Source organism: Saccopteryx leptura, chromosome 1, assembly GCF_036850995.1.
Source record: "Saccopteryx leptura isolate mSacLep1 chromosome 1, mSacLep1_pri_phased_curated, whole genome shotgun sequence".
In the NCBI taxonomy this organism is placed as follows: Eukaryota; Metazoa; Chordata; class Mammalia; order Chiroptera; family Emballonuridae; genus Saccopteryx; species Saccopteryx leptura.
Window position 1 is genome coordinate 277,659,145 of NC_089503.1, and position 11,602 is coordinate 277,670,746.

Below are 11,602 nucleotides of genomic sequence, written 5' to 3' on the forward strand. Positions count from 1 at the left end.
ATTCTAGCCCATACAAGACCACTCTTCCCAGGGCTCCAGTACTGGGAAGGGAAGTCCCCATAACTTCTTGCTATAAAAACCATCAGAGATTATGGCTCACAGAGACAGATGCTCTTAAAAGGTCCACACACAAACTTACTCAGACTCACTCCCCCTGAGCTCCAGCACTAGGGCAGCAGCCAGAAAGGTGCCAGGGACATATGGGAAAGAACTGAATTGTCTGGCTTTAAGAGGAGAGATGGGGGGACAGCTTTATCCCACAAAGAAATGTGGGCAGAGGCCCTTGTTCCTTTGTTGAACACTTCCTCCACAGAGCTGGCAGGTGGGTGCCATAATCTGAGTCTCCATCAACCTGATGCTCACTGTTTGCCCCACCCTATTCCTGAGATGGATTCCCTGAGAGTCCACCTCACCTAAATTATGGGCCATTTCCAGTGACTTTCCCGTGTAAGTGGCCTGTCTTGGCTCATGCTTCAGACTTTCCTATCTCTCAAACAAGCTGCGTCTGGTCTCTGCATACCCTATACCTCTTGTTTTGTTTTCAGGCCTGTCACTAGCAGTAGTCTGTCTTGGTTCACAGCTTGGACTCTCCCAGCCAAGTAGGAACCATCTGCAGATCACTCTGTAACTTCTGACACAGGTATTGGCTGACCTTGCATATCCATGGAGGCTCCAGAGCCAGTGTACCTGGTAGACAGCTTCAGACCACACCAGAATACAACACAACTATCTCCATGAGCAACTCACTCAAGGGGTGAACTTAGCAGGCACCAAAGCTCCACTGAAGCAAGTCCTGCCCCTTTGGATCAGCCCCTGCACAGCATTTCCTCCACTATATGTGCAATCAGTACACACAGCTGATCAGCCTGAGGATAAATCCCTCCCAGTGATGCTAACAGCAGTCAAGACTCAACTACAACAGGACAGTGCACACAGCTCACACAGGGGACACACCTGGAGCACCCAGCTCAGGTGACTGGGGAGGGTGTACCACTGGGCCCTTCAGGGCACTTACTACCTAAGACCAAACTACCAATTCCAGGAACATAGCAGCCCAACTGATACATAGAAACAAACACAGGGAAGCAGCCAACTAAGAAGACAAAGAAATAGGTTCCAAATGAAAGAACAGGAAAAATCTCCAGAAAAAGAACTAAATGTTATGGAGGCAAGCCAACTACCAGACTCAGAGTTCAAAACAATGGTTATAAGGATGCTCAAGGAACTTAGTGAAAACTTCAACAGCATAAAAAAGGACATGGAAACAATAAAAAAGAACTAGTTAGTAAATGAAGGATATACTAATTAAAATGAAAAAAAAATTATAGGGAATCAACAATAGAGTAGATGGAGCAGAGAATCAAATCAGTGTTTCAGAAGATAATGGAACAGAAAACACCTAATCAGAACGTCAAAAATAAAATAGAATCCAAAAATAAAATGAGGATAGTGTAAGGAATCTCTAGGATAACTTCAAGTGTACCAACATTAGCATCATATGGGTGGCAGAAGAGAAGAGAGAAAAAAATTGAAAGCCTATTTGAAAACATAATGATGGGAAAATTTGCTCACCTGATAAAAGAAATAGATATACAAGTCCAGGAAACATAGAGGGTCTCAAACAAAATGAACCCAAAGAAGCCTATACCACAATATATCACAAAATGACAAAGGTTAAAGACAAAGAAAAATCTTAAAAGCAGCAAGAGGAAAGCAGTTAGTTATCTACAGGGGTAACTCCCATAAAACTGTCAAATGATTGCTCAACAGAAACATTGCTGTTGAGAAGGAATTGGCATGAAATATTCAAAGTCATGAAAAGGAAAGATCCACAACCAAGACCACTCTACCCAATAAACCTATCATTTAGAAACAAAGGGCAGAGAAAGAGCTTCCCAGATAAGAAAAAGTTAAAGGAGTTCATCACCACCAAATCTGTATGACATGAAATGTGAAAAGGTCTTTTTTAAGAAAAAAAAGATAAAATATCAGAAATATAAATAATAAGTGGCAATAAATACATTCCTATCAACAATTACTTTAAATGCAAATGCATTAAATGCTCTAAGCAAAAGACATATGGAGGCTGAATGTATAATAAAATAAGACTCTTACATGTGCTATCTACAATAAACTCACTTCAGATTGAAAGACACATACAAACTGAAAGTAAAAGGATGGAAAAAGATATTTCATGAAAATGACAACAAACAAAAAAAGTTGTGATAGCATACTTATATCAGACAAAATACAGTGTGTCCATAAAGTCATGGTGCACTTTTGACCAGTCACAGGAAAGCAACAAAAGATGATAGAAATGTGAAATCTGCACCAAATAAAAGGAAAACCCTCCCAGTTTCTGTAGGATGATGTGGCAGCATGTGCGCATGAGCAGATGATGACGTAACACCGTGTATACAGTGGAGCAGCCCACGGCCATGCCAGTCAAGATGTGAACAGTACAGAGGAAAGTTCAGTGTGTTCTGTGGCTCACTAAAATCGAATCTGTGACCAAAGTGCAACGTGAATATAGGCACATTTATAACGAAGCGCCACCACATAGGAATAACATTACTCGGTGGGATAAGCAGTTGAAGGAAACCAGCAGTTTGGTGGAGAAATCCCGTTCTGGTGGGCCAACAGTCAGTGACGAGTCTGTAGAGGGTATAAGGGATAGCTACCTAAGGAGCCCTAAAATATCTGTGCGTGAGCCCACATTGAACTGCACTGAATAGGTATGAAACTAGGAGAGTTTTCCTTTTATTTGGTGCAGATTTCACATTTCTATCGTCTTTTGTTGCTTTCCTGTGACCGGTCAAAAGTGCACCCTGACTTTACAGACACACTGTAGACTTGAAAACAAAGGCTAAATCAAAAGACAAAGAAGGACTTAGCAACTTTACTTTTAGGTATTTATAAAAAAAAAAACAAAAAAAATAAAAAACAATAAATCAAAGGTCATACATATACAACTATATGTTTATCATAGCACAATAGCCAAGTTATGGAAGCTACCTAAATGTACACCAATATATGAATGGATAAAGAAAAAGTGGTGCATATATACATTGGATTATGATTCAGCCATAAAGAAAAATAATAGTCTTGCCATCTGCAACCAACTAGGTGGACCTAGAGGTTATTATGCTAAGTGAAATAAGTCAGACAGAGGGAGATAAATGCCATAATTCCACTTATATGCAGAATCTAAAACGCAAAATAAGCAAACAAGCAAAACAGAAACAGATTCATAGATACAGACAACATTTTGACAGTTGCCAGAGGAAAGAAGGGTTGGGGGATGAGTGAAAAATGTGAAGGAATTAAGAAGTACAAATTGAGTTATAGAATAACATGGGGATGTAAAGTACAGCATAGGGAATATAGTCAATAATATTGTAATAACTATGTATGGTGTCAGGTGGGTACTAGATATATTGGGATGATCACTTTATAGGTTATATAAATGTCTAACCATGGGCATTGTACATCCAAAACTAATATATTGATAATAGTGTACATCAACTATAATTTTAAAAGTAAAAAAAAAAATTTAGAGTGCTAATAAATATTAGTATGCTATCTGTATAGTAGTAGTAATAATAATAATGACTTTTTTCTCAATTACTTAATTATTGAGAATTGAAACCATAGTGATTTGCTATCCAACAAAGGAGAGCATGCTTTGGTTTAAAAGAAATATTAAATATGAAGTATTTATTCAGAATGGATATTTTCAAATACTTGCAAAATTAAGTAAAAATAATATCCTATGGTGTTCAAAACAGTTTTGAAGTCAAATACTAAAATTGAAACCAGACTAGTGAAGTGACTAATACAGATTAAAATAGATTTGAAACAGAGAAATTTTCATCCTTGAAACCTTAGAAGGAGAAAACTCCATTCATACAAGTATAATAGCAGACGGTACATCAAAGGAGAAAAAAAAATGAACTAATTCTTATTCTAAACCATCAAAACTTAGGTACTTATGTACCTGGATAACATCTAATCCCCAAACCAAACCATCAATCCCTACTTTATCTTTTATCTCAGCATTATGTAGGGCAAAACAATTAAAGAAAATATTGCTAAAAGCAGCACATTTACATCCATCACAAAATGATCATAACATTTCCCTTACCTATAGCCCAGAGTACATTTAATATAATTGAAGAGAGAGGTGAAAATGGATTAAAAGTAAAAGGGATGTTATTTTTCCTCTTTAAAAACATAACTGAGGGAGCTTTTCACTTCTGTCAGAGGAAGTGTAGAAACCAAATTTACTCTCCCTCTAAAAACAACTAAAAGAAAAAAATACAAAATATATGAAGCAATCGTTTTCATAACATTGGATATTATAGACAAAGGACAAGGATGGGGGAAAAGTGGGATGAGCCAAACTGTTGTTTCAGTATATTTCTTTTTTTAAGATTTTATTATTGATTTTTTTTTAAGAGAGAGAGAGAAATGAAGGCGGGGTGGAGGGGGAAGCATCAACTCATAGTAATTGTTTCTCATATGAGCCTTGACCAGGCAAGCCCAGGGTTTCAAACCTGTGACCTCAGCATTTCAGGTCAATGCTTATTCACCGCATCACCACATGTCAGGCACAGTATATTCCCTAACAGAGTTTTAGTCCACAGCACAGAGAAGGGGAATGCAAGGGAAGGTTGGTGGTTTGCCTGACTTGAAGACATTTTGCTGAGAGTCAAGAGAGGTCAAGACAGCTAGGGGTGCCTGAGCAGAATACCAGGGAGGAGACAGCTATCCAAAAAGAGGACTTGGGATATCAGCAGAGGATTCTCCTCATGATTTCAGCTGAGTACTGATCAGAATGGGCATGTAAGGTAACCACCCAAGATTGGGGATAGAATCACCAGAGAGAATTAAAGGGGAAAATCCTAGGAGCTGAGAACAGGAACTAGTCCTTGTTCCCACTAGCCAGAGTGGAAAGGGTTCTAATTCAGAGGCATAAGAGAGAGGCCTCAGAAAGACTTGCTTCAGTAATAAATCCAAATTAGCTCTACATTAAATGCAGCTTTATTCCCACCTAACAAAGCTCAAGAGCAAAACCAAAGAGGATCAACCTGTTTTCAAGCAACTTAACAGCATCCCAGAACAAACCACAAAAATATTGTAGAAATACAAAGATATATAGAAATCAAGATAAAATTCTCAGTGTCTAACATCCAAATAAAAATAACTCGATATGTGAAAAAGGAAAAGAAAAAATATGGCCCCACAATAGGGATAAAACTAAGTGAGTTGTAAGAAACCCAGAAATAGCACAAATAATAAAACTATAAAGTAAGACATTGAAATAGCTATGCTAACTGTATTTCACATGTTTAGGAAGCTAGAAGAAAGACTGAATATGTTAAGTGGAGACATAGAAGACATTTAAAAAAGACCTAAATCAGACTTCTGAGAATGAAAACCACAAGTCTGAGATGAAAAATACACTGGTTGGGATGAACTACTATTTACACATTGCAGTGGGGAAAATAGTTAACTTGAAGGCATAGGAATAGAAACTAAAATTAAACTCAGAAAGAAATATATTTTTTAATGAATAAATCATTGGAACTTTAGGCAGTCTAATAAACATGTGATTGGAGTGCCCAAAGGGAATAACTTTAAACATAAAAAAATATATAATGGCTGAATATTTTTCAAATTTTATGGAAGCTAAATTACAGATGAGCTCCAATGATACAAAACATAAAGGAACATGCACCAAGATGCAGTGTGATCGAGTTACTTGCAAAGGAGTAAAAGAAAATATAAAAAAGTCACCACAAAAAAAAACACATTATGTTAAAAAAAAGAATAATAAAAATGATAGCAGATTACTTGTTGAAAATAATACAAACAAGAAGAGAACGAAGAAACATCTTAAACGCACAGAAATAAGAAAACTGCCATACTAGAAATCTTTTTTAAGGCTATATTTATTCATTTTTAGAGAGGGGAGAAAGAGAGAGACATAAGAAGAGAGAGAGAGAGAAGGGGGGCAGGAGCAGGAAGCATTCACTCCCATATGTGCCTTGACCCAGCAAGCCCAGGGTTTCGAACAGGTGACCTAAGTGTTCCAGGTCAACATATGTCAGGCACTAGAAATCTTGACCCAGAAAAAAATATCTTTCAAGAAGAAGGCAAAATAAAGACATTTTAAACAAACAAATGATGTGAGACTGCATCAGTAGCAAACCTGCACCAAAATAAATGTTTAAGAGAATTCCTTTTTTTTTCTCTTCTGGCCACAGGTGCTTCAGGAGCCATGGGCTTCAGTGCATTCATGGCCAAATCCCAAAACCACACCATATACAACCATTTCCCAAAGTGGCACAGAAACAGCATTAAGAAACACTGATCACAAAGATATGAAACTCTTAATGGACTTGAAGTTCCAGAGGAACTTGTGTTTTGGCGAGAGGCATAAGAAAAGTCTGAAGAAGATGCAGGCTAACAATGCCAAGGCCATAATCACATGTGCCGAGACTATGTAGGCCTTTACAAAGTCCACAGAGGTCTAGGCCAAGATCCCAAAGGGTGTCAGCCACAAGCTCAATGGACTTTCCCATTAGCCAAAGGCCAAGGCCAAGGCTCAACCAAGGCTGAAGTTTCAGCTCTAGCTCAAGCTCCCAAAGACACCCAGCTCCCACAAAGCCTCCAGAAGCAAGACCTCTGCCAAGAGAAAGATAAAAAAAATGTTGTGACCATTGGGTTGCTATCCACATGGGGCTGATGTCCTCCTGTGCTATTTGTACAAATAAAATGAGGCAGAAAAAAATAATACCTTATTTAGGCAAGAGGAAAATAATATTAGATGGAAGTCTGGATCTAGACAAGGAACTAAGGGCCTCAGAAATGGTGAATATCCAAATTAATAGAAAATAATTTTTTATTCAAAGCTCTTTTAGAAACCATTGACTAAGTAAAACAATACAATACAGAGTAAATTATGTGACAACAGGACAAAGGGCAGGAGAGAAAAAATGAAAGTGCTCTGTTGTATCTTTCTTACACTATATATAAAGTGATATATCACTTAACAGTAGAGAGCAATAAGTTAAAGACATATATTATAAATGCTAATCACTAAAACAGCACAACAAAAAAGTTATAGCTAGTAAGTTAACAAAGAAAAATGTAAATATCCAAAAGGACACAGAAATTTTAAGAAAGAAAAGAAGATAAGTAGAAAATAATAGCAAGAAGGAAGATTTAAACCCATAATTACCAATGGTCCCAGTAAATGCAGGTGGTCTAAACAACCCGAATATACATTTTTAATTTTATTTACTGATTTTAGAAAGTAAGGGAGGGAGAGAAAGAGAAAAAGACAGAAACATCAGTCTGTTCCTGTATGTGCCCTTGGTCAGGTATCAAACCAGCAACCTTTGCATTTCAAGATGACACTCTAACCAACCAAGCTATCCAGCCAGGGTTAAACAAAGTTCATTGGACAGAGTTCATTGGAATGCGTTAAAAGAAACAAGACACAGCTTTATCCTACTTACATAAAAAATTCTTAAATATAAAGAAAGACACAATGCCCCTGGCCGGTTGGCTCAGTGGTAGAGCATCGGCCTGGCGTGCAGAAGTCACAGGTTCGATTCCCGGCCAGGGTGCACAGGAGAAGCGCCCATCTGCTTCTCCACCCCCCCCCCCTCCTTCCTCTCTGTCTATCTCTTCCCCTCCTGCAGCGGAGGCTCCATTGGAGCAAAGATGGCCCGGGCACTGGGGATGGCTCCTTGGCCTCTGTCCCAGGCGCTAGAGTGGCTCTGGTCGCAACAGAGTGACGCCCCGGAGGGGCAGAGCATCGCCCCCTGGTGGGCAGAGCGTCGCCCCCTGGTGGGCGTGCCAGGTGGATCCTGGGCGGGAGCATGCAGGAGTCTGTCTGACTGTCTCTCCCCGTTTCCAGCTTCGGAAAAATACAAAAAAAAAAAAAGGCACAATGCATTAAAAATAAAAAAATGGTAAAAGATAAACCAGTCAAAAGAAATCTGGATATTAATATTAGAAAAGGTATATTTTGAAACAAATGATATTACCAAGGATAAAGGTCATTTAATAAGGATAAAGAGGTTAATTTACCAAGAGGATATAACGACCTTAAATATTTATTGACAATGACTGAGTTTTAAAATACATAAATCAAAAAAATAAATAAAATAAATTAAAAAATACAGAAAAACTGATAGAACTGCAAAAAGATATAGGTAAGTCCACATTATAGTTTGAAATTTCAACACCCCTCAATCAATAATGGACAGAAAATCAGCAACCATGTAGACCATTTGAACAACCTTCTGTCAATCAGCTTGACAGGACTGACATTTGTAGAATGTTTCACCCAACAATAGCATAAAATGTATTACTTTAAAATTACTACTAACATATTTATTAGATGAGCAGCAGATAAGAGAAGAAAAAACATTTGGTATATACATATAAAATAAGGTAGAAATGCTTACAAATATTCAAGTTCTCTTTTCTGCAGGTGGTCACCTGGGGATGACTGGTATTTATAATTGCCTTCTTCCTCCACCCATTCCATATTGATTTTGCCCTTAGCAAGCATTTCAACTTGCCTCGTGTGTCTGGGCCATGAATAGTCTGCCTGGATTGGGTTGTTATAGATTTTCATTAAACTAGGCATAAGACATGAGAGTGCTAAAAGAAATACTAGGGTTCTCCTATATTTCATATACACTCTTTCTTACCCCACATGTAATAGCAACCCAATTTCTACCTGGTAGTCAGGATCAATCACCCCAACCAATATAATGTCCCCCACCTTTTTTTTTTTTTTTTTTTTTTTTTTACTGTTGATCAAAGGCACGAGGGTTCTGGTGGCTCCAGTTCACTTAATTCATTGTTGTGTCCTAGTTGGTAGTATCCTTCCCTTTGGAACTAAGACCTCTAAACCAGCAGAGCCTATGGTCACAGAAACAGAAAGCAAAAATTTTATTAGTATATCACTGGGGGTAGTAGTACAAAAAGCCAGTCCTGTTCACATTTCTTGAACCCTGACTACAGGGAATCCTGACTACAGGGAGAAAGAGCACCATATACTGGACATTAATGAAGTGCATATATTACATCTGAAAAAACATTGCATGAGCCCTGTACAGTCTCATCTCATAGCTGGTACTATAACTGAGTCTTTTTAAGTCCATTCCACTATCCTATCAATTTGGCTGCTCTCAGATGATAGTGAAGGTGCTAAGACCCGTGAATTTCATAAACGTAGACCCACTGTCACACACCACTTACTGTGAAGGTAAGTTTCTTAGTCAGACGTGATACTGTGTAAAACACCATGGCAGTAGACAAGATATTCTGTTAGTTCACAGGTAGTAGGTTTGCAGAAGCATTATAGGGCCACGAAGGAAAATCCACATCCAAAGTAAATATTTATTCCAGCACAAGCAAAGCCCGGCCCCTTTCATGATAAAAGTAGCCCAATGTAACCAACCTGCCACTGTGTAAGTAGCTAATCACCCATGTAATGCTGCCATATGGAGGGCTCATGGTTGATCTCTGCACTGGCAAACATCATCCCTAAGTGATCTGAGCCCACAGTGTTCCTGTATGTATGAGATTTCCATAACTTCCTATGTACTTTTCCCAGTGAGCTTGGCTTTCCTTTTATGAAGTTTTAACAAATGTACTAAGACACAGAGGACCCCAAAAAAGAATGTCCAGAAGGGCAGGAAGAAAATTTGGAAAGTGAGGTTTTATAGTAAAATAAAAAAGAATATTTCAGACCTGATCCATGGTGGTGCAGTGGATGAGGCGTCCACCCAGAATGCTGAGGTCACCAGTTCAAAACCCGAGGCCTTGCCTGGTCAAGGCACATACAAAAGGCAACTATAAACTGATGCTTCCCAGTCCTCCCCCCAACACCCCCTTCTCTTTCTCTCTTCTTTCTAAAATCAATATATAAAATGTTTTTAAATTAAAAACTATATATTTCAGAAAGAAGAAAGTGATCAAAAAACAACTAAGCTAATACTGAAAAAAATATCTTTTGGGTTTAACTACAGGAAGGCCTTTGGTGACTTAATAAGAGTTGTTTCCATGGAGTAATGGAGGGGATAACCAGAGAAATTTTGCATGATAATATGTATCATGGCTCTTGAAATACAGTAGTCCCCCCTTATCCATTACTTGTTTTCTACAAACAAGTTGATTTTAGAGACCTAAAATCAACCGTGGTCCAAAAATATTTAATGGAAATGCCAGAAGTAAACTATTCATGTTTTAAGTTGCACGCTGTTCTGAGCACTATGATGAAATCTGTGCTGTTCCACTCCTTCTCAGCCAGGACATGAATCATCCCTTTATCCACTGTATCCTCGCTGAATAGGTTCCCCGCCCGTTAGCCACTTGGTAGCCCTCTGGGTTATCAGACCAATTGTCACGGTATCACAGTGCTTGTGTTCAAGTAACCCTTAATTTACTTAACTGTGACCCCAAAGCTTAAGAGTAGTGATGGTGGCAATTTGGTTATGCCAAAGAGAATCCATCAAGTGCTTCCTTTAAGTGAGGTGAGTACAGTACAATAAGATATTATGAGAGTGAGACCACATTCACATAGCTTCTATTACAGCATATTGTTATAATTGTTCTATTTTATTACTAGTTATTGTTTTTAATCTCTTATTGTGCCTAATTTCTAAATGACATTTTATCATAAATATGAATGTATAAGAAAAATATAGTATCATATTATCCACAGTTTCAAGTATCCACTACGAGTCTTACAACCAATCCTATTGATGAGAGGAGACTATAGTTGTGTAGAGAAAAACATAGACACAAGCTACCTCTTTTTATGGCACAGCCCATCCCACTAGAAGCACCAGGCTCACAGTTTAGTGTGACAGCTAGTGTACACCCTATAGGAACCAATGGACTCTGATATGCCCAGTTCACCCACCCACACCTGCACCAATGCCCCCTATTCACTCTTGTCTCCCCAACCCCAGGGAGTTGGCAGTTCTAGTGGGATTGAGTGACATCTCTGCCTTTCAAATAGCTTAACAATATGTGAGGTGAAGGGCCTAAATTTATAAATTTGTAGGGAAGGTTACATTCAGGGAGGGATCTGGTAGTATAAAAAATATAAAAAAAAAAGCTATCATTTAAAAAGCTAAATATGAACAAGTTATCCTTACATAAATCTGAACATTTGTGTTCCTTGAGGTCAAAATATATTGATAAAATTTCTTCAGAAATAATTAAATATAGAAAAATAAATAGGCATTATTTACCTTTGGCTTCTCTGGTTATCTAGCAATTACAGGTATTACTTAATTTACAAACTTTGTAGAAAAGATAATCATTAGCTTGCAAATACACAGCTGGCAACATGGACACTCAATAATCACAGTGTGGCTTCAGCATCATGATTATTTCTGAATAAATATACTTTGATATACCCTTTTAATGTAAGCAAAAAAATTTTCTTTGAAGAAAAGCAGTATTGACTTACAGATATAAAAAATGACACTGTAAAACCTAAAATAACAATATTCTAACTACATAAAAATTTGTATTCTGCTACTTTCTACTTTAATGGGAATAA